Here is a 22808-nt window from a genome sequence, read left to right on the forward strand (position 1 = left end):
ACTGGTGAGGCTTTAATTGGACATGCGCAGAACAGGTTCGGGGCCTCATAAAGGGTAGAGAGAGCTGGAGCAAATGATATAACCCTCCTCCCCACCTCACCATCCACCACTGGCATCCTAGGATTTCAATGCTCTCATGTTTGACTTTTCTAAGAATCTAACATTTTTAGATTTGTAAATCCTGGCACTCTCTGAATACTCCTTGAGAGCAATGACTTCAGCAGTCTTTTTCACTTCTGTGTCCCCAGAATCTAGCCTAGTGACTGGCACATCACAGGCACTAAATCAATATTTGCTGAATAGATGGATTCCAGGGATCTAACATACTAGGGCCCTTACATCCTAATCGTCTCGGATGAAATCATTCTATAACTTTAGGACACAAACATTCTGTGAGTTCTACGATGCACTAAGTCAGTGTGTTTGACTCCAAGTTTCTGACACGTCAGGGTTGTATGATTCTAACATCCCAGCTTTCTCTCGTTTTGCGAGCACACTCCCAGCTCTCCCAAAGGAGAATGTGATGGCCTAGGACAAGACCTTTGCGGTCTGACAAGTCCCAGTCCTACCAAGGGCAGGCGTGTAGACACGTGCAGTACATCACCCACAAGAGCGGGAACATAAGCACAGACATATAAAAGTTTACAATACAAGACACGGCATCCGCCCAACAGCGAGGGCTCCTTTTCCCCCACCTTGACTGATAGAAGGTTGAAAACAGAAGCAGACCCATCTAGCTTTTCAGAGACTGAACCTTAGGCAACACTGCAGCTCAGACATGCCACCATAGGGTTTGACAGGGCTCTAAGGGGTAGTTGGCACAGAGACCTGTTGATTGAAAAGGTTGAAAAAAAAAAAGAAAAGAAATGCTGCTTCTGGTTTGTCCACCAAGAGCTCACTCAGTCACCGAATCCTGCAGGATTTTGCAGGTTCATGACTCTTTGACTCTTCTGTCAACCCCTGAACCTAACCTTACACGTGACATTTTATAGAGGTATCGTGTATGCCATTTGGCTGGTTCGTATTAGAAATTCAGTAAGAACAACTGAGGCAGCAGGGACCAGTGGTACAACCTCTGGGTGACTTCCCCCTCTGTGTTTTGGTTTCTTTAGCTAAAAATCCGGACTGTGACTTACCTCAAAATCATCCAAACCAGTGTTCCCAGTTCACCTGGAGAGAGCTTTCCCTGACACCACTTACCACACAGCACTCGAGGGTGATTGTTCTTTCTCTGAACTAGCCTTGTCTTTAGTTCTGATGTCACATTTGCCCAGCTGTATTTGTAGTTATGTGCTGCTGCACATCACAGTGTATGGCACATTCTTAGGGTACAGTATGTTCTTGGGAGTGGGCTTTGGAGTTCAACAGAATCGGGGGTTGCTTCATGACCTAGCCTCTTCTGAGTTGTATGATCTTGGGAAACTGGCTTTTGGTTCCTCCCCTTACACACAGATGCTGTGAGGACTGAAGATACTAAACCTGAACACGCATCATGCGTGAGCAAGCAAAGGGCCAGGGTCTGGGCTGACCAAATGCGTATTAAATTGAATGAAGCCACCCCACGGAGAGCCCTGCCCATGATCCCCCTTCCCCTGTGGTCCTGCTTTTGGAGTGATTTTTTACTTTTCATCAAGGCTACATTTATTAAGTAAATGTGCCTTGATTTCCTCACTTTTTATTGCCCCTAGACATCTTATAGTCTCCAGTCAGAGCTTCTGATGAGTTTGAGATAACCAGCACCACACCGCACTTGCGTTGTTAGAATTTCAGACAAAAGTTAAGAAACATGATATGTTGTTCTAGGGTATTCTTACAGCTTCCTCCTGAGTCAATCTGTCAGCCTTTATGAAATACATAGTTCCAGAACGAAGGAAGTTGTTCCATTACAAACTTCAGAGACCCCGGGCTGAGAGCAGCACACTGCCCTCCCACGTCTCATGCCTGTTTCCTCTCCCTTCCACCCAATTACCTCAACATAGTCCAAACCAGTGCTGCCAGATCACCTCAGGCCTCCAGGGTTGCTCTGAACAATCCTAACCTAACATGCAAAGCGCCTAACAAGCTTCCGGGCCCTTGGCAGGTGCACAACAACTCATGAGGTTTCTGTGAAGTACAGCTGTTATTAGAAACACGTCAATTCCCCCTCCCTTAGTCATCAGCAGCTTTTAATTCAAGTGGTCCCAAGGTAGGGTGCACAGAACCATGACCCCTGGGGTGCAAGAAAATATGGGAAATATTTATATTTATCTCACTCTTTTTAAACATTTATATTTATGCTTTGTAACATATATAATACATTCATGCTAGAAACACGTGATAAAATGCATTGCTATACCAATTTGGCACCTACAGAGGCAGTGCAGGTTTGTAGTATGAGTATGGGCTCTGGCGTCAGACCCTACATTTGACTTCTAGTTGCACTACTTGCTAGCTCAGTAGAAGTGACCTTGGGCAAGTTACTTCACCCTTTGTGACTCAATTTCCTCATCTATATAATGGACATATAAAAAAAAAAAAGAACACCTACTTCACAGGGTTGTGCTCAAGATTAAAAGAGTTGAAATACCTAACTGCTGAGAACAGTGTGGCAGCCAGTAAACACCTAATCAATGTTAGGTGTCTTGATGAATAAATCTGTGTATATAAAGTGAGGGGCAATGACTTTATCATTTCTTTTTTATAAGAGCAGTGTATGATTGCAAAAGTATGGCTAATACTGTTTCATTCCACAAATGTGTCCTAAAACACCCCCTGATTTGGCTAGAAGGTGAGGGTGATACAAACTGTGAGACGTGGCCTCAAAGGAGCTGGTGGGAGGGGAGAGAGAGCATCACATGAAACTCTGAGCAAAGCAGAGGTGGGACCTTTCAGAATAGCAGACAGCCCAGAGCAATGTGAGGATGGAGGGCAGAGGGATCATTTCAACTTGACTAACAAGAAAGGCTTTCTGGAGCCACAGAAGGTTCCAATGGGGAGAGATGAAGAGATGTATGTGGGCATGAGCATCCGTGGCAGAAGGAAGAGTAAGGCTCTCACCCTATATCTGGTCTCCGGACCCCAGCCTCTCTTATCTCTCAAGTATCATCTATCAGTTACCATGAACTGCTCACCAAGTCTGCTGACACATGCTGACCTGCTCTCATTTCCACGAGTTCACTGCTCTCTCTTTTGCCCAAGTTTGCCGAGTTGCACAAGTTCAAGGCACCATGGACATCAAATCTATATGAAGGGCACCCCCTGAAGCACAACTACAAAGTTGGGTCAGAGGTTTTGCACGTGCTGTTCCTTCTCCCTGAGCATTTCTTTTCCTCTTCCTTCATCACTGCCACCCTGGGTTTCTCCCACTCATCCTTAGGGTCAACCTCACGGCCACCCCTCCTCATTCCCCACCGCCCCCAGCCCCAGGAAGGCTTCTCTGATGCCTTTCCTGGTGCTACCACAGTACCATGTACTTCCCCTGTCGCAGTACTTCCCACATTGCAGTGTTTACTTGTCTGTGTCTGCTCACTAGCCTGCCTGGCTTGTCCATCACCATATTCCCCAGAGCCTAGCACAATGTCTGGTCCATAGAAAGCACTAGTAAATATTGGGTTAATGGAGAAAGAGTGGAAGGAATGTAGAAAGGAAGGAGAGTACCTTGATTATGGAACAAAAAGTCTATGTAAAGAGAGTAGTGAGAAATGAGTCTCTGAATAGTAGGTTTAAAACTTGAACACAAGGAGAAGGAAATCAACCCTTAACTGGGGAGTCATGGATACTTTTAGAGGAGGAAAATGACAAAACCCAGGGCTGTGCATTAGTAGAATCTGCTCTTTTTTTTTTTTTCCAGCAATGTCACATTTATTGCTTGAAATTAGCCATGGTTTGAGTATTTATGTCACAGAAATTGTCAAACAGCTTTAAATCCGTGTCAGAGAACGTAAATGTTGTTGAATAGCTACCAGCACAACACTGGTGATGTTACATAACAAAACTAACGACCACATAAATATAACTAAAAATTTTTTTTTTAATTTATTTTTCCACTACTGTTGACATACAATATTAGTTTCAGGTGTACAAAACATCATAGTGATTAGACATTTACATCCCTCACAAAGCATTCACCCCAATAAGTCTATTACCCATCTGACACTGTATATAGTTATTACAATATTATTGACTATATTCCCTATGCTGTACTTTACATCCCCATGACTATTTTTTTTCAGTTATGGTTGACATTTAATATTATTTTATATTAGTTTCAGGTGTACAACCTAGTGGTTAGACATTATATAATTTATGAAGTGATTCCCCCCATAAGTCTAGCACCCACCTGACACCATACATAGTTTTTACAATATTATTGACTGTCTTTCCCATACTGTACTTTCCATCCCCGTGGCTCTTTTGTAGACCAATTTGTACTTCTTAATCCCTTTACCTTTTTCACTGGGTACCCCAACCCACCTCCCATCTGGTAACCATCAGTTTGTTCTCTGTATTCTTTGAGTCTGTTTCTGCTTTGTTGTTCATTTATTTTGTTCTTTAGGTTCCACATATAAGTGAGATCGTATGTTGTCTGTCTTTCTCTGTCTGACTTATTTTACTTAGCTTAATATCTTCCAGGTCCAGCCATGTTGTTGCAAATGGTAAAATTTCATTCTTTTTTTATGGCAGAGTAATATTCCATTGTACGTATGTAACACTTCTTCTTTAGAAAGGTCTGCTTTTTAAACTTAAGGCATCTGCCTGGTCAGTCAGATTTACTTTCTAATTGGCTCACTTCAGCCAGGATGTTGAAAGTCCACATGATCTTCTAGACTCGCCTTTTGAGTAGGGGCCAGATGCATGTTCATTTAGGTAAATAAGGATACTCGATGCCATGGACTGGAGTTTAGGGTTACCTTCCTGGGTATCCTGGTCAGCTGAAGGGAACCTTGTACTGTAGAATTTTCCAATGAGTTAATGGTAAAGCGAGATGGGATGATTGAAACGAACCTTCTTACACCTCACTCCAACAACCAAGGGGGCCAGTTAAGGGTGGAGGGGAGCCATCCAAGTTTCTTGAGTGGAGGTCTCTGTGAGCCTACCTCTAGCTTATAGCAGAGAAGAATGAAGAGAGAAAGCAAGGAAGTGAAAGAGTGTAGACACCCATATGGTTGGAGTGGGGGTGAGGCCGGGTCGGGAACACACATTTGCAGAGCTCCTCTTGGAGACCAGGAACAGGGCCAGGTGCTTTCCAAGATCTTTTCCTCACAACCCATCAGTTTATGGGCAGGAAAATTCATCCCCATTTTCAAGGTCAAGAAATGGAGGCTTAGAGAAGTCAGGTCATCTGTGACAGGACCTGGGTAAGAACCAATAACTGCAATGCTGTTTGCACTGAGCGATGTGAATTGAATTGATCAGCCCTGGTTCGGAGTAGGGAAAGGAAAATGTCTGCCCATCAACTGAAGCACTTCTAAAGTGGAAAGGCCATAGGCTTCCCGTCACATAAACCAGTGATCAAAGCCCAGTTTCACACATGACCATGGGCAAGTCATTTTACTTCTCAGTTTTCTCCTTGGAAAAATGGAGTGCTAACACCCACTGCAAAGAGTTGCTGACAGGGTTAATGATATTATGTTTGTAAGAACCCCAGCAGTCTCATGGTAAGGACTTGGCCAACACTGATTCCGTCTGCCATCCTTCCAGCTGTAGGTCTTTCATAGGAAAAGCAGGGTGATTTGGGGGACTAAACAATGCCAGCTAAGCAAGTCTGCCAGTAACACCTTTATCAATATGGGTGATGCCATAAAAAGTGGAAAAGTGTTAGGGAGGCAGCCGTGATGTATGAAAACAACATATGATGAGGGAATTCTGAGATCTGCAGAAAGAACAATTTCAGCTACTCGCACCTTTGTGTGACTCGGCGGTAGCTTTCCTTGGCATCTGAAATGTAACCTATAACTAGGACAAGCTAGTTCTCTAGGAAGAGCCTTTTAGCCTACTGGGTTCTGGGTATGTCTTTGGAATATGTCATGCACCTGAAGTGAAGTGTGAAGGGCTGCCTGGTGAACAAGTTCATTACTCTGTCAAAGAAAGAAAGACCATTAAAAATGTACTTTTTCAGCATGTTTCTCAGCAGTCCTGAGACATCCATCTGAACACCCAAATGGAATCAGATTGATCTATATTAAACGCCATGTAGGCTGCAGTAGGGACCATCCCCGCCCGCTTACACAGTGGGGAAGTGAGTCCTATCTGTAGAACTAGAGCACTGGCTGTGTGCCGCAGGGAGGGCGCCTTCTTCACAGGCAGCTCCCTGGGTTATTGGAAGAGCCTCCTAATAACCTTTCAGCTGGCAGACCTGCACATAGAAACCGGTATGTAAAACGCTAAGAATAGTGCCCAGTACACAGCAATTACTCAACAAATGACACCTAGAAAATAATGACACAAAACCATTAGCCCCACACAGGTCCCTCCTCTCAATGGAACTCTGAGCTGATGGATTCCTCCTTCCTATGAAGGTTGGCTGTGTTCCTCAGTCTCCTTTCTAGAAATACCCTAGACCCTCTACTTAAAACCAAATACATTCCTTTCCTTCTCATGCACCAACCTCACATCTACTTCCTCTTAACAAGACAGACTGTTGCTTCTCTGAATAAGTAAAATCTTGGTTCTGAGCAGAGGATGGGGCATTGAGGAAACTGAGGATCTTCTTACAAGATGAAAGTTTGGGGCTGCTGGAAGACCAGGACCTCCACTGCTGTAGACTCCAGTGAGTGATGTTAACATCCACCACTAAAACAGCCTGGTCTGCCCAGCAGGGACCCCAGACTGCTCATCCTGTATCCTGGCCTGGCTCAGAGGTGCAGTGCAGAAAAGGTTTGCGGAACTGGTTCCCATAATGATTTGAAAGGGATTAACATCCACTGCTGCAAAGCATTTCAAAGTGACAGAAATCTGAAGCTAGAGAGCTAGAGGGACCTTACATTGTGGTTTGTCGGGGACAGCCCCAATTTACATCTGTTATCCTGCGTTAATTAGTAATAGTGCCCCATCTTTACTCTAAAAAGGACCTAATTTGGACAATTACTTATAAAGCCACCCATTTTAGGGCAGTATAGAGTCGGGTCCACATCAGAGGCTGTCGTTGGCTACAACAGACTCAGGGTCAGGAGGTTTGGGTGCAAGTCAGCAATGCGCCATGGGATCATGGGCAAGTCCTTTGACCTCTCTGGGCCTCGATTTCCCCATTGGGGAGATGGACTAGAACACCCTAAGGTTCTTTTGTGGCCCAGCCTTCTATAAGATAGGAGTACAAGTAGTCCACACCTCAAGGGGCTGCTCTGAGGATTAAAGGCGACTATCGAAAAAATGTGGGATAAAAATGATTTCGTTACAGTGGCAAGTCAGGCTCCTTCGGCATGTAAAACATTTGTGAATAAATGAATTTGTATAAATGTATAGGAAGAAACATAGCTGAAAAGTCTTTAACAACAGTTATCACCGATATGGGCAAATTTTTAATTTTTAAATATGCTTTTATAACTTGAAATTTTTCTACAATGAGTGCATAGAATTCTTTTTATACTTTTAAAAATTATTTTTTTAAAGCTCAGGAGAAAATAAACTAATAAATGTGAAGATATCTGGCATCTAGTAGATACTAAAATAGATGTTGGTTTTAAATACAAACAAGATTTTATGTACTAATATTGGTAGTATGGTTTGGTGTACACTGATTTTTACAATGAGGAACCTTTTAACTAAGCAATTCTACTTCTAGGAATTTAACCAAGAACATAATCATGACTTATCAAAAGATTTACTAAAAAAAAAAAAAAAAAAAGCTTAAAAATATTAAAAAGGAAAAACATTCTTTATGTTAAAAGTGCCTAATTATGTAAATTAAGGCACATCAGTACAATGCTCATATGTAGACATTATAAGCCATGTTTGTAAAAAATGTTTAGGGACATGGGAAGTGGGATATAAAAAATCATGAGGCAAAACTGTATAAAAAATGTAATTCTGATGCTTGTGTGTGTGTGAGCATGTGTGTGTGCGTGTGCATGTGTGTAAGCTGTATACAAATGTTAATACGTGTTACCTTAGGGCAGTAGAATTATGAATGAATTTTATTTTTTCTTTCTATTTTTCTATATTTTCTAATTTTTTCAAGGAACAAATGTGATAATGAGTTAAAAACAGTAAGTTATTTAAAACACACACACACACACACACACACACACACACACAGGCAGCAAAGACAACATCATCTGCTTTGGGTCCCTAATGGGATGGGATCGGCAGAGCTGAAGCTTCCTGGGCCCAAACTTGCCTCTTTTCCAGCCTATTAAATCTTGTGGGTGTCACTCTTCAGGCTGGGCAGCTCCCACTAAGTCAACTCTCCTCTCCTCAACAGTGGTTATTTTCAGAAGCAAGTCTGGGGCCATCTGTCTCTGTGACTTATGTTGGGAAAATGGTCTCTGGAAAATAGAACGCCATAAATTTCTCAGGCTCAGCTCATTTGATCTCCGGCTCTCTTCCTCACCGATTTCTCAGGGCCATTTTTGTTTTTGTTCAGCATTCACAAGGAGAGGGGCTCTGCTTTCACCTGCCTTCCCCTGGGAATCAGGGTTCCTGGTGGTCCTTCCACCTCAACACAGCGAAGAGAGCGCCTTGGGTCTCTCTGGTCTTTACACAAGGACGGCCTACCAGCCAGTCTGCTGTTTAATACTGGGATACTGAAAGAGGACATTCATTGATTTTTTTTTGTAGTAACAGCTTTATTAAGATCTAATCCTCATGTCATACAAGTCCCCATTTAAAGCGCACCATTCCACGATTTTTAGTATATTTTCAGAGGAGTACAACCATCACCACAATCAATTTTAGAATATTTTCATCATCCCCCCAAAAAAACTCCACTCCCCATTTCCTTTTAACCCCCTCTAGCCCTAGACAATCACTAATATACTTTCTGTCTCTATGGATGTGCCTATTCTGAACATTTCCTATAAATGGAATCACATAATATATGCTCTTTTGTGACTGGCTTCTTTCACTTAACATAATGTTTTCAAGTTTCATCCATATTGTAGCATGGATCAGGATTTCATTTCATTTTATTGCCGAATGACATTGCATCGTATGGATAGACCGCGTTTTGTTTATCCATTCATCAGTTGGTGGAAACTTGGGTTGTTTTTACTTTCTGGCTATTCTGAATAAGCTGCTACAAACATTTGTTTGCAAGATTTTGTGTCGATGTATGTTTTCATTTCTCTTGGGCATACACGTAGGAGGGGAACTGCTGGATCATATGATAACTTGGTTCAGCCTTTTGAGGAACGGCCAGATTGTTTTCCAGTGGCTGCACCATGTTTCATTCTCACCGGTGGTGTTTGAGAGTTCCAATTTCTCCACGTCTTTGCCAGTATTTTTTATTATCTGACATTTGATTATAGCCATTCTGATGGGCACAAAATGGTACCTCATTGCAGTGTTGATTTGCATTTCCTGATGGCTAGTGATATTGAGCATCTTCTCCTGTGCTTATTGGCCATTTATGTATCTTCCTTAAGAAATGTCTATTTCAGATCCTCATTTTAACATTGAATTATTTGTCTTTTTATTATTGAGTGGTCGGCATTGATTCTTTCATCAATTATTTATTTTGTGCCTACCCTGTCCCAGGCACTGTTCTAAGCACCACTGATAGGCGAGACAGCTTCTCCGTGTGAGGCCACTGCCTGGGTACTGGAGACACAGAATAAAACCAACTCTTACCCTGGAGGGGAGCCCAGTCTTGTGGATGAAGGAGACAGAAACACATTACATAACGTGAGAGAGGCAGGGGTGTTGGAGGGAGGATGATTGGTGAGGGAGGTGTTAGGGGATGAGGACAGGGGAAACAAGAGACTCACTGAGCTCCCAGTGTCAGCTGCAACCCCAGGTTTCTCACAGGTTTTTTTAACCTTTGCCAGGAGCTGTCTCTAAAGGGATTTAAGATGGTCCATGTGGGCCACCGGAGGCTCTAATCAGGTGATGGAGAGGCCACTTTCCATGGGGTACAGGAGAAAAAGAAAGGCACAAGGCAAGCTGGATCATCTCTGCCTGTCAAAATCTGCTGGCAATGTGACTAAGGAGTCACATAAATTCATAGCAGGCCTTGAACAATCCGTGGCCACAGAGCACTCTGTTCAACAGGAAGGTGCGAGCTTTATGCTTTTGCACTGAGATTTGATTAAGAAAGTGCTTCCAAAGAGCTGTTTCCAAAGTCATTTATTACTTCCTCTGTGTGTGTGTGTGTGTGTGTGTGTGTGTGTGTGTGTGTGTCCCACCTTTCACTCAATTTACACAGCTGTAAAATTCCAGGCCCCAAGACAAAGGGAGAGCACAACTCGACTGTCAAGTCCCATCTCTACTCAGATACTGGGGGAATAATGGAGTATAGTACAGAGGAAAGAGGCAAGCGATAGGGAGCTATGCCGGAGCAAGGGCCAAGTTGCTGGAGGGACCTGATATCAATTGGGTACCTATTATGTGTCTGCATTTGGAAGGCTCCTTATATACATAATCTCAATGAAGCCTCCTACCCCTGTAAAGGCATCAGGATCTCTCCAACAGACAGATGCAGAATTTGAGGCTCAGAGAGAGCCTGCTCAAGGTCACCCAGCTGGTGGCGGCAAGGCTGGGCTCTGGACCTTGTCCTGTGGGACCCTAAGCCCACCCTCGTCCCACTTACATAACCTGAATGAGCAGTAGTGACAAACACGAGAATGTGCATTTGTAAATTCCATGGTGTACTTCCCTGATCTCTTATCATCCTCGGGATGGGGACAATGCTGTTCAAAAAGTTAAACAACTTGCTCAAAGCCACACAGCTTGTGAGTGTGGAGCTGGAAGTCCAACCCAGGTCACCTCAGCTCACAGCTAGAGCGCTTTCTGGAAACTCACTCTGTCTTTTTGCAGTCTTAAAGGGGAATCAAACATTAGAGTAATCGATAAACTGGGAAAAAATAAACCAGGGGGGGGGGAAACCATACAAAATAAAGCCAGAGCTGTATACTAATCGTTTGTGTAGCTTTTTTTTTTGATATTTGTTATATTTCAACAAAAAGTTTTTAAATAACAAAAAGCCCTGGAGTAAATGTAAGCATATAGTGAGAGGCATTTTCTTTTACATTGTTTTCCCCCATACACGCCCTGATTCTAGACAGCTTCCTCTGAACTTTCTCACTGTGCCAAAGCCTTTGCTCCCATTAGAGTTCTGCAAAGATTTTTGAAACTCTTTGTTTTTGGGAAAGCACAAGGGTAGTAAGGGCCAAGGTTTCCAGGAATTTATCTACTCTCACTCCAGGAAATCTTGAAAACTCAGTGAGGCACAGGGGAGAGTGGACAGGTCGAGAAACGGCTGCTCAAATCTGCCCCCACAGATTCCCTCAGACTGAATTTCCCCAGAGGGAGGTTCCTTCCCAAAGTCAGGGGCCATTTAGGCAAAAATTAGAAGCAAAACAGGAGCCTATGAGATGATAAGGGAAGGGAAAGGAATAAACATTTACCAAATATCTTCTGTGTGCCAGGCATTGTGTTAATCACTTTACACATATCTTCCAACGTGACCTTCACAGCAAGCATCATTCATTCACTCAACAAATAATTGAGGGGCTACCACATGTCCTCGCCTCAGCTAGGTGCTAGGGACACAACGGGAGGCAGAGTCATGGTAAGTTCCTGTCTGTGTTAGCTTAGTTTCCTAGGGTTGCTGTAACTATGTACCACAAACAGAGAACCTTAAAACGACAGAAATGTATTGTCTCAGAGTTCTGGAGGCTAGAAGTCCAAACTCAAGATGTTGGCAGGGCCATGCTCCCTCTGAAACCTGTAGGGGAATCATTCCTTGCCTCTTCCTAGCTCTTAGTGGTTTGCTGGCAATCTTTGGTGTTCCTTGGCTTGTAGCTGACCTCCGGTCTCTGCCTTCATGGTCATATGGCACTCCCCCTCTATGTGTCTGTCTTTACAGGGCTGTCTTCTTCTGCTTTTTTTTAGCTGAGCCATCCTGCCACCTGTTGGCAGCTCAGCAGCAGCTCAGCTCGAGCTAAGAATCGAACTGGCAACCCTGTTGCTCAGAGCTTGTACTCTTGAGGGAGCTCTTAACCAACTGAGCCACTCGGCCGACCCACAGGGCTGGCTTCTTATAAGGACACCGCACTCCTCCAGTATGACCTCATCTTGACTAATTACATGTGCAACTACCCTATTTCCAAATAGGGTCACATTCCGAGGTACTGGGATTTAGGACTTAAACAACTTTTTGCGGGGAGACACAATTCAACCCATAATACTGTCCTTGTAGAACTTACATTATAAAACCTCCCCTTTTGCAGATGAATAATGTGAGGCACAGAGAGTCCAAGTGACTGACTCTAGATCTATAGGTAGAAAATCACACATCCAGGTCTGACTCCAAGCCCATGTTCTGTCTACCATACCACCCTGTCTTGCCAGTGTGGGGTTTCCTCACCTGGTGGTCATTTACATAAAAAGGAACTTTTATATACGTCATCACATTTAGTTCCTTGGGACACCTCTATGAGGTAGGTACTATTGCTCCCATTTTACTGATAAAGAAAATGCGCTCCAGAAAGACTGAGGTCACTCAGTTCTCAAGAGGAGGAGCAGGATTAAAGCCAAGTGGGTAGGCGCTGTATCCATGCTTGTTCTGCAGCCACAGCTAGATCGATGGCTTTGTGGTGGGGGAACAGACACGTGAAATGAAGCCAGAAAACAACACGAGAAGCTAGTGAGAAGGTCCTATCGCCCAGGCTGCCCAGGAAGGCTGGTCACTCTGGCTGAGTGCACTAGATTGGAAAAGGAATAACAGTGCTGGCAGGTTTTGTTTCTTTTAACCAAAAAGGCTCATGTGGACAGGGAAGAGTGTGTAGTTTGGAGGCTAAAGCCATTCATTATTCCCATCCCCGGAAATCAGATGTAGTCCTATGCCTTAGCTAGCAGAGACTGATCCCTGCCGCCGAATGGGATTTCTTACTTTCCGGAGGGGAGGGCACTGGGGGAAGCCAGAGTATAAGACTTCTCAGGCATCACTTGGGCAGAGTCTGAGAAGCAGCACCCCGTGACTTTAGTGCTGGCACACATGGACTGCATTTGCTCTGATTTCACATGGTTAGGGAAATGAGGGAAGAGAGAGGTGCCTGCAGGGTAGGAAACGCAGTAGGGAGGTGTTCTATATGCTGAGTTCACTGAGTCCAGTGGTCTGTGAGGCTGAGAGGTGTGGGTGGTTCTGTGTAATTTGTCACAGGTTCTCGGACTGGTCAGAGGAGGGGAGTGCTGCCCGCTTGGGGAAGAATGCCAAGCACCCTTCTGGAGTGTCCTGTCAGCCAGACCCTGCCCACTCAGTTCTCAGCAGCCCACAGGAGATTCCAACTATCACTCCAATGGCGTTATGGAAGGGAATGAGACTGGGTCTTGCCTGCCTTTGAGAAGTTCCCAGGTTAGTGGCTGAGCAAACCCAACAGTGCTATGAGAGCAGGAAGCACCAAGGGCAGGTCCTGAGCTAATGAAGCCTTTGGGCACAGTGGCACCTTCCCGCAGGAAGTGGTGTTTAGATAGAAGCCTGAAAGTGAACCAGGACCTGACCAGATGACGGAGGCATTGTGGGTGTGTGCAAGTGTGTGGCGTGTGCATGTGTGTGGAAAACAAAACAAAAACAAAAACAAAACAAAAAACAAGGACCATACATATGCTGCATACAGGAAATTTCACTTCAGACCAAAAGAAACACACAGGCTGAAAGTAAAGGGATGGAAAAAGATATTTCATGCAAATCAAAATAAACTTTAAAAAAGCTGGAGTAGCAATATTCAGACAAAATATACTTTAAATCAAAGGCTGTAACAAGACACAAAGAAGGACATTTTATAATGATAAAGGAATCACTCCAACAACAGGATATAACTCTTGTAAACATCTATGCACCCAACACAGGAGCACATAAATATGTAAAGCAAATATGGACGGACATAAAGGGAAGAATCAACAATAACACAGTAATAGTAAGTGACTTTACCACCTCAGTGACAACAATGGATGGGTCATCCAGACAGAAAATCAGTACGGAAACAGTAGCTTTAAATGATACATTATATCAGATGGAATTAATAAATATTTTTAGGACATTTCATCCAAAAGCAACAGAATATACACTCTTTTCAAGTACACATGGAACATTTTCCAGGACAGACCACATGTTAGGTCACAAAACAAGCCTCAATAAATTTAAGAAGATTAAAATCATATCAAGCATCTTCTCCAATCACAATAGTATGAAACTAGAAATCAAATTACAAGGAAGCAAAGTGAAAAACACTTGGAGCCTAAATAACATGCTGCTAACAATGAATGGGTTTACAATGAGATAAAAAAGAAAATTAAAAGATATACTTAGACAAAAGAAAATAAAAACACAGCAACCCAGAAATCTACGGTATATAATCAAAGCAGTTCTAAGAGGGAAACTCTTAGCAATACAAGCCTGCCTGGGGTGGGGGGAACAAGAAAAATCTCAAATAAAAAATATAACCTTACACCTAAAGGCACTGGAATAAGCAAGGCTCAAGAGAGTAGAAGGAAGGAAATAATTTCAGAGTGGAAATAAATGAACTGGAGATTTTTAAAAAAATAGAAAAAAATCAATGAAACTAAGGCTGGTTCTTTGAGAAGATAAACAAAATTGATAAACCTTTAGCCAGACTCAAGGAAAAAAGAGAGAGGGCCCAAATAAATAAAATCAGAAAGAGGAGAAGTGATAACAGACACCACAGAAATACAAAGAATTATAAGAAAATACTATAAATAATTATATGCCAACAAGTTGGACAACCTGGATCTGAGAAACATACAATCTTCCAAGACTTAATCTGGAAAAAAACAGAAAATCTGAACAGATGGATAAGTACTAACAAAAGCCAATTAGTAATGAAAATCTCCCAACAAACAAAAGTACTGGACCAGATGGTTTCATAGGTGAATTTTACCAAACATTAAAAGAATAATTAATATCTATCCTTCTCAAATTATTCTAAATAATTGTAGAGGAAAAAAAACTCCCAAACTCATTTTATGAGGCAAGCATAACCCTGATACCAAAAGCAGACAAAGACAAAGACAGACAGACAGACAGACACACACACACACACACACACACACACACACACACACACACATGAAAGAAAAAGAAAGAAAATTATAGGCCAGTATCACTGATGAAAACAGAGGAAAAAATTCTCAACAAAATATTAGCAAACCTAATTCAGAGGTACGTTAAAAAGATCATACATCATGACCATGGGATTTATTCCTGGGATGCAAGATTGATTCAACATCTGCAAGTCAATTAATGTGATATACCATATAATCAAACTGAAGGATAAAAATCATATGATCATATAGACAGATGCAGGAAAAACATTTGACAAAATCTAATATCCATTTATGGTACAAACTCTCTGTAAAGTGGAGATAAAGGGAAAATACCTCAAAGAAAGAAAGGTCATATATGACAAAACCATAGCCAACATCATATTTAATGGTGAAAGCTTAAAGCATTTTCTTTAAGATAAGGAACAAGACAAGGTGTTCACTCTCACCACTTTTACTCAACATAGTATTGACATTCCTAGCCACAGCAATCAGGCAAGAAAAAAAAAAGGCATTTGAATTGGAAATGAAGTAGTAAAACTGTCATTATTTGCAAATGACATGACACTATAAGAAAAGAACCCTGAAGATTCCATCAAAAAATTTATTAGAACTAACCAATGAATTCAGTAAAGTGGCAGGGTACAAAATTAATATTCAGAAATCAGTTGCTTTTTTATAAACCAGTAATTAACTATCAGAAAGAAAAATTAAGAAAGCAATCCCATTTTACAATTGCATAAAAAAAGAATAAAATACCTATTAATAAATTTAACCAAAGAGGTAAAATACCTGCACTCAGAAAATTATAAGACGTTGAAGAAAGAAACTGAAGAAGAAACAAATAAATGGAAGGATTTACCATGCTCATTGATGGGAAGGATTAATATCATTATAATGTCCATACCGCCCAAAGCAATCTACAGATCCAACTCAATCCACACCAAAATACCAATGGCACTGTTCACAGAACTAGAACAAATAATCCTAAAATTTATATGAAACTGCAAAAGATCCTGAATAGCCAAAGCAATTTTGAGAAAGAAGAACAAAGTTGGAGGCATCATGCTACCTGATATCAAACCATACTACAAGGCTACAGTAATCAAAACAGAATGGTACTGGCATAAAAACAAATACATGCATCAATGGAATAGAATAGAGAGTCCAGGAATAAACCTACACTTATATGGTCAATTAATCTATTAAAAAAGAGGCAAGACTATACAATAGTGTCAAGATGGTCTCCTTAATAAATGGTGCTGGGAAAACTGGACAGATGTAAGCAAAAAATGAAATTAGAGTACTTCCTTACACCATATACAAAAATAAACTCAAAATGGATTAGAGACTTCAATGTAAAACCTGAAACCCTAAAACTCCTAGAAATATAGACAGTGTTTTACATTGGTCTTGGCAATGTTTTTTTTTTTTTTTGGATATGTCTCCTAGGCAAACATAACAAAAGCAAAAATAAACAAATGGAACAACATCAAACTAAAAAGTTTCTGCACTGCAAAGGAAACCAAAAACAAAACAGAAAGGAAACCTACTGAATAAGAGAAGATATTTGCAAATGATATATCTGATAAGGGATTAATATCCAAAATAAAGAACTTGTACAGCTCAACATAAAAAAAATAAGCAATCTGATTAAAAAATTGGCAGAGGACATGAACAGACATTTCTCCAAAGAGTACATACAGATGGCCAACAGACACTTGAAAAGATGCTCAACATCACTAATCATCAGGGAAATGCAAATAAAAACCACAATGAGATACTACTTCATAACTGTCAGAATGGCTAGCATCAATAAATCGAAAAACAAGTGTTGGTGAGGATGTGGAAAAGGGAGAAAAGGGAACCCTTGTGTACTGTGGTGGGATTGCAAATTGGTACAGCCACTATGGAAAACAGTATGAAGTTACCCCTAAAAAATAAAAATAGAACTACTATATGACCCAGCAATTCCACTTCTGGGTATTTATCCAAAGAAACCCAAAACACCAACTCAAAAAGATATATGCACCCCTATTTTCACTGCAGCATTATTTACAATAGCCAAGATATGAAAGCAACCTAAGTGTCCATTGATAAACAAATGGATAAAGAAGAGTTGGTTCATAAATACAACTTATGAATATTACTCAGCCATACAAAAGAATGAAATCTTACCATTTGTGACAACATTGGTGGACCTAGAAGGTATTACACTAAGTGAAATAAGTCAAACAGAGAAAGACAAATACCATATGATTTCATTTATATGTGGAATGTAAAGAACAAAATAAATGAACAAACAAAACAGAAACAGACTCATAAATGCAGAGAACAAACTGATGATTACCAGATGGGAGGGAGATTGGGGGGCTGGTTGGAAATGGTGAAGTGATTTAGAAGTACAAATTGGCAGTTACAGAATAGCCTTGGTGATGTAAACTACAGCATTGAGAATATAATCAATATTATAATAACTATGTATGGTGTCAGAGAGGTACTAGACTTATCAGGGTGATCACCTCAAAAATTATATAAATGTCTAATCGCTATGTTGTACACTTGAAACTAATATAATATTGTATGTCAACTGTTATTGAAAAATAAAAAAAGTATTTAAAAATAGTATACGTTGTATGATTGTTTCTATAAAATTCAAAAGCAGGCAAAACTAAGCAGTATTTCTAGACATTGCAATCGTGATTTTTCTCAGGGTGGGTGGGCGTATGAGGATTTGCCGAAAATATTTTATATCTTTATCTGGGTTAAGGCTACAGAGATGGTGACATTGTAACATGTCACTTGTGTACTTAAATACTTTAGTGTATACATGATATTCCTCAAAAAATTCTCAAGAGGGGTAAAAACATGCATATATGAAAATATAATAAATGTGAAAATATTCTAAATAATAAAAATAGCTATTTCTATCACAGGCCAATTTCTTTACTGTCGGCACTGTGTGAAACACTTCATATACTTTATCTCATCTTATCCGTACAATACCTCTTAGAAGTAGGTACTATTATCAATTTGCAAGATGAGGAAAGTGATGGTAAGTCAGGTTATGTTCTTTGCCTCAGGACACTCACCCACATGGGGCCAGGACTCAGGGCTGTGCTCTTACTCCCTAACAACACAAGGGTCCCCCATATCAGGTGGGGTGGCCAGCCTCCAAGAAGGTCCCTGAGGATCTCTACTTCTGGCATTCACACCCTTGTGTGTGTGTGGTTCTCTCCCTCACAGTAAAGCTGACCTGGGATATGTGGAAATAGAGGATGTGGCTTTCAAGGCTAGGTCCTAAAAGACACTGGTTTTTCTCCTGGTGTTTGCATAGAACACTTGGTCAAGGGGAAAACCAGGTGTCATGTTGTGAGAACACTCAAGCAACAACAGAGATGCCCTCATGATAAGAAACTGCTCTCCTGCCACCAGCCAGCATCAACTTAGCATCTTGGAGGCAGATCTTCCAGCCCTAGTCAAGTCTTCAGATGACTTCCACCCTGGCTGAGATACCAAGTCAGACCACCCAAGGAAGCCACTTGTGGATTCCTAACTCACAGAAACTGTGTGAAATAATGTGGCGGTTGTTTCAAGCAGCTAAATTGTGGGGTAATTTGTTACTACATAGCAAGTGAAAACTAATATGTAAAAGAAGGGCCATTTATTGGGTTGTCGGAAAAGTCATGACGGATTTTTGTCTATGTTTTTCAAAGGTCATTTATTTACATAAAGAACAAAGATCAACCAATGATAGATTGCCCATTTTGTTCGATAACCTTTTGCTATCTTTCAGTGAGCTTCATAATTCCTCATTCATAGAAGGACCTGTCTTTATTTGTGAAAAACTGAACAAGGTGCTGATTTACAGCCTCATATGAATTGAATGTTATACCACACAAGGAGTTTTGAAGAGAACGAAACAAATGGAAGCCTGATGGTGCAAGGTCAGGCGAGTATGGTGGTTGTGGCAACACATCCCATCCAAGCTCCAATAATTTTTGACAGGTGATCAGACTTGTGCGTGGTCTCGCATTGTCGCGATGGAGCACAACTCCTTTACAATTAACAAGCTTTGGACATTTCTGGATGATGGATTCATTCAAACTGTCCAATTGCCGACAGTACACATTCGAATTGATTGTTTGGTTCCTTGGTAGGAGCTTGAAAAATATGACACCTTTAAATCTCACCACACTGAGAGCATAACCTTCCTCTGATGAATGTCTGCTTTCCATGTCGTTTGAGGTGAATCAACACGTCAGGAACAAGACTGTTTGTGCACCACATTGTTGTAAACAATCCACTTCCCATCACCAGTTATCAGTCGCTTCAAAAAAGGATCATTTTCTTCATGTTTAATGAGCATATTGCAGATGTTTATATGCGTCGTCAAATGAACTTCTTCGAGTTCATGTGGAACCCAAATATTGAGCTTGCTTACGTATCCCAGCTTCTTCAGATGGTCGTGAACACTTGAATGATGGAGGTTCAATGTTTCTGCAATCTCTCGTGTCATGTAACATGGGATTCATTCGATCAATGCCTTTATTTTGTCGTCCTCAACCTCGGTGGGCCTCCCTGACTGAGGAGTGTCGTTGAGATCAAAATCACCAGCATGGAATTTCGTGAGCCATTGTTGGCACTGACGTTCTTGTAGAGCATTGTTACCATACCATCAACTTTATGCAATTTTTCACAAGCTTGATGCGCGTTCTTCCCTTTATGGAAGTAAAACAGTAAAATATGGCAAAAGTGCACAGTTTGGTCTTCCATCTTCAACTTGTTGTAAAATCTCCAAAACTCAACCAAATCACTCAATTCTTTTTTTAGAATGAAGCTAGAACTGTCAGCTGTCAAATGTCATAGCAATAACATAGATGCGAATGACTCTAGTACTTCCAAAAATGAACTCGTGCCATCTGTTCCAAACATGCGTCATGACTTTTCCGACAACCCAATAGATTAAATGGTGAATGGCCCTCGCAGGTGAGTTTAAATCATAAAGGAACTGCAAAGCCACTGCCTGCCCAAAGACTAAGATTCAGGTGGTTGTTTCTCAGCATGTAGCCTGGTGTTTAGTTGTTCCCTGGCCTTTGTGATTCCCTCTAACTTTTAATTTTTGTGCTATGTGCACACAGCTAAGGGCCAGACTTTAGTCATTGCATACATTAGCTGCATTCTCTTACCCTTAATCCTCTAGACCCGAATAATGTCAAATCTTACAAAGAAGAAATAAAAATCTGCAACTTATTAATAAATTAGCCCAACTGTACCCTGGAGTATATCAATAATTCAGCTGTGTTTAATACCAACTCTCTTCATTAGAATGTTAATCATTAATGTCAAGATTTGCCTGATTCTGTTAACATTAACCAGAGGTTACATTTTGATCAGAACTTAGCATTAAAGGCTGTGGAAGAGTCACAGGACGTGGGAAAGAACCTAGAAATATTTTAAGCCCAGTCCTCCTGTCTCCAGGCAGATGTTCTAACTATGTTCAAGTATTTCCAGAGTTAGAGACACACACGACATCTTTTGGTAGCAACTCCTGCTTTCTTTCTTTTTTTTGTTTAATCCTAATCATCACATAAGTCCCTTTCCAACCCACACAAATTTATACCGCTTTCATTTCAGCTCCTTCTCTTTTGCTTCATCTTCAGAGAACATGAAGAGCAAGTGTTAAGAAGTCTCTTTAGAAAAGCCCTTCTGTATATTAACAGTGAGTAAGTCAATTACAGCCCAGTCTTCTCATCTGCAGGTTCAACAGCTCCGGTCGCTCTGCGCTAAGCTCATAGGGGTTTTTCCTTCTGTCCTTTGTCCCATGTCGCTCCCGCACCCCCCAATGCTCCTCTTCTTCTAAGCTGCAGTGCTTGATGACTGTAACTGTGGCCTAGTGTAAAGTACAAAAATGATGGGTTCGCGTCTCCACCACCTTTAGTGGATCACAGTATCATTTCAGAACTTATTTTCACAGTTTTAGACTCACAGATATGTTAAGGGGTGTAACAGTCATTTTGTCCCACCCCTCAATTTTAGAGCTGAGGAAGCTATGGTCCCCAGAGGCCTGCTCAAGTTGACTGAGTGACAGAGTGGCTGAGCTGAGTTTGGAACCTAGGGATTCTGACTTCCCGTTATGTGACTTTCCAGTCTCTGCTGCTCAGCGTGGGGCCACTTGGGGGCGTCCTCCCAACTCTGCTGACTCGCCACACTCACATTACCACTGACAGCAATAGAACCTCACAGCTGGTACAGTGGCTCCTCTCCCACCCCCTTATCCACGGTTTTGCTTTCTGCAGTTCCAGTTACCCTTGGTTAACTGCAGCCTGAAAATGTTAAATGGAAAATCCCAGAATAAATAATTCATAAGTTTTATATTGGGTGCCATTCTGAGTAGCGTGATGACATCTTTTGCCATCCGCCACATCCCACCTGGGATGTGAATCATTCCTTTGTCCAGCGTCTCCACGTTGTATACGCTACCTGCCTGTTAATCACTTAGCAGCCATCTCGGTTATCAGATCTACTGTCAAGCTGTCACAGTGCTTGTGTTCAAGTCACCCTTATAGTAGCCTAATGCCACATCACAATGCCTGTGTCACAACGCTCACTTCATGACATCATGTGGGCATTGTATCATCTCACATCATCACAAGGGTGAGTTCAGTACAATGAGAGAGAGAGAGAGAGAGAGAGAGAGAGAGAGAGAGAGAGAGAGAGAGAGAGCGAGCCTTCACATAACCTTTATTACAGTATATTGTTATATTACTCTATTTTATTATTAGGTATTGTTATTAATCTCTTACTGAGCCTAGTTTGCAAATTAAACTTTATCACAGGCATGTATGCATTGGGAAAAACACAGTATATATAGGGTTCAGTACTATCTTTGGTTTTAGGCATCCCCTGGGGGTCTTGGACCATATCCCCGGTAGATAAAGGGGGCTACATACTGTACCGACAACAAGCTCCACTGCAGCACTGTTTGTAACAGTGAACACATGGAAACACCTGGGGCCCTATATTCTATGGAATATTCTGACATTATTAAGAAGAACAAGGAAGATCTAAATGCGTTTCTGGGGGGAGTGATCTACAAGATACATTATTCAGTGAACAAAACAAACCAACAACAACTTGTAGAATACCAAATAGAATAAACGATTCCATTTGTTTGACAAGGGTATATACACATATGATTCTGTATAGAAATTTCTAGAAAGATACATATAAAACTGTTAATGACAGGATGGGGTTGATGGTAGAGTCTTTTACTTTTCACTGTATACCCTTTAGCACTGCTTGAATTTTTAACCATGTGGTTTTATTACTTTTATAATAAAAAAAAAGTATAAATGTTTAAAATGTTATTGCTGAGGGCTTACAGGTTTTTACTTGTCACATTTCTCTATTGTTTGACTTTTCCAACCACCACGTATTACTTGTGTAATTAGAAATAAGATATTAAAAATAAATACACATTAAAAAAATTATGCTCCACATCTGCATAATGGCTCTGTAGGAATGCAGGACACAGAGATGACACATTCTGGACAGGTGAGATCAGGTTGTCATATGGCAGTGGTTTCTCAGATGTGTGTGTGTGTGTGTGT

The 22808-nt window shown here is 41.3% G+C and overlaps 1 protein-coding gene across 10 annotated transcripts in view; it reads right to left on the reverse strand.

Moving 5' to 3' along the window:
- Positions 1–22808, reverse strand: part of TENM4 (teneurin transmembrane protein 4) — a 601437-nt gene that overhangs the window by 299170 nt on the left and 279459 nt on the right. The window lies entirely within an intron of this gene.

This window comes from Hipposideros armiger, unplaced genomic scaffold, assembly GCF_001890085.2.
Source record: "Hipposideros armiger isolate ML-2016 unplaced genomic scaffold, ASM189008v1 scaffold_556, whole genome shotgun sequence".
Lineage (NCBI taxonomy): Eukaryota > Metazoa > Chordata > Mammalia > Chiroptera > Hipposideridae > Hipposideros > Hipposideros armiger.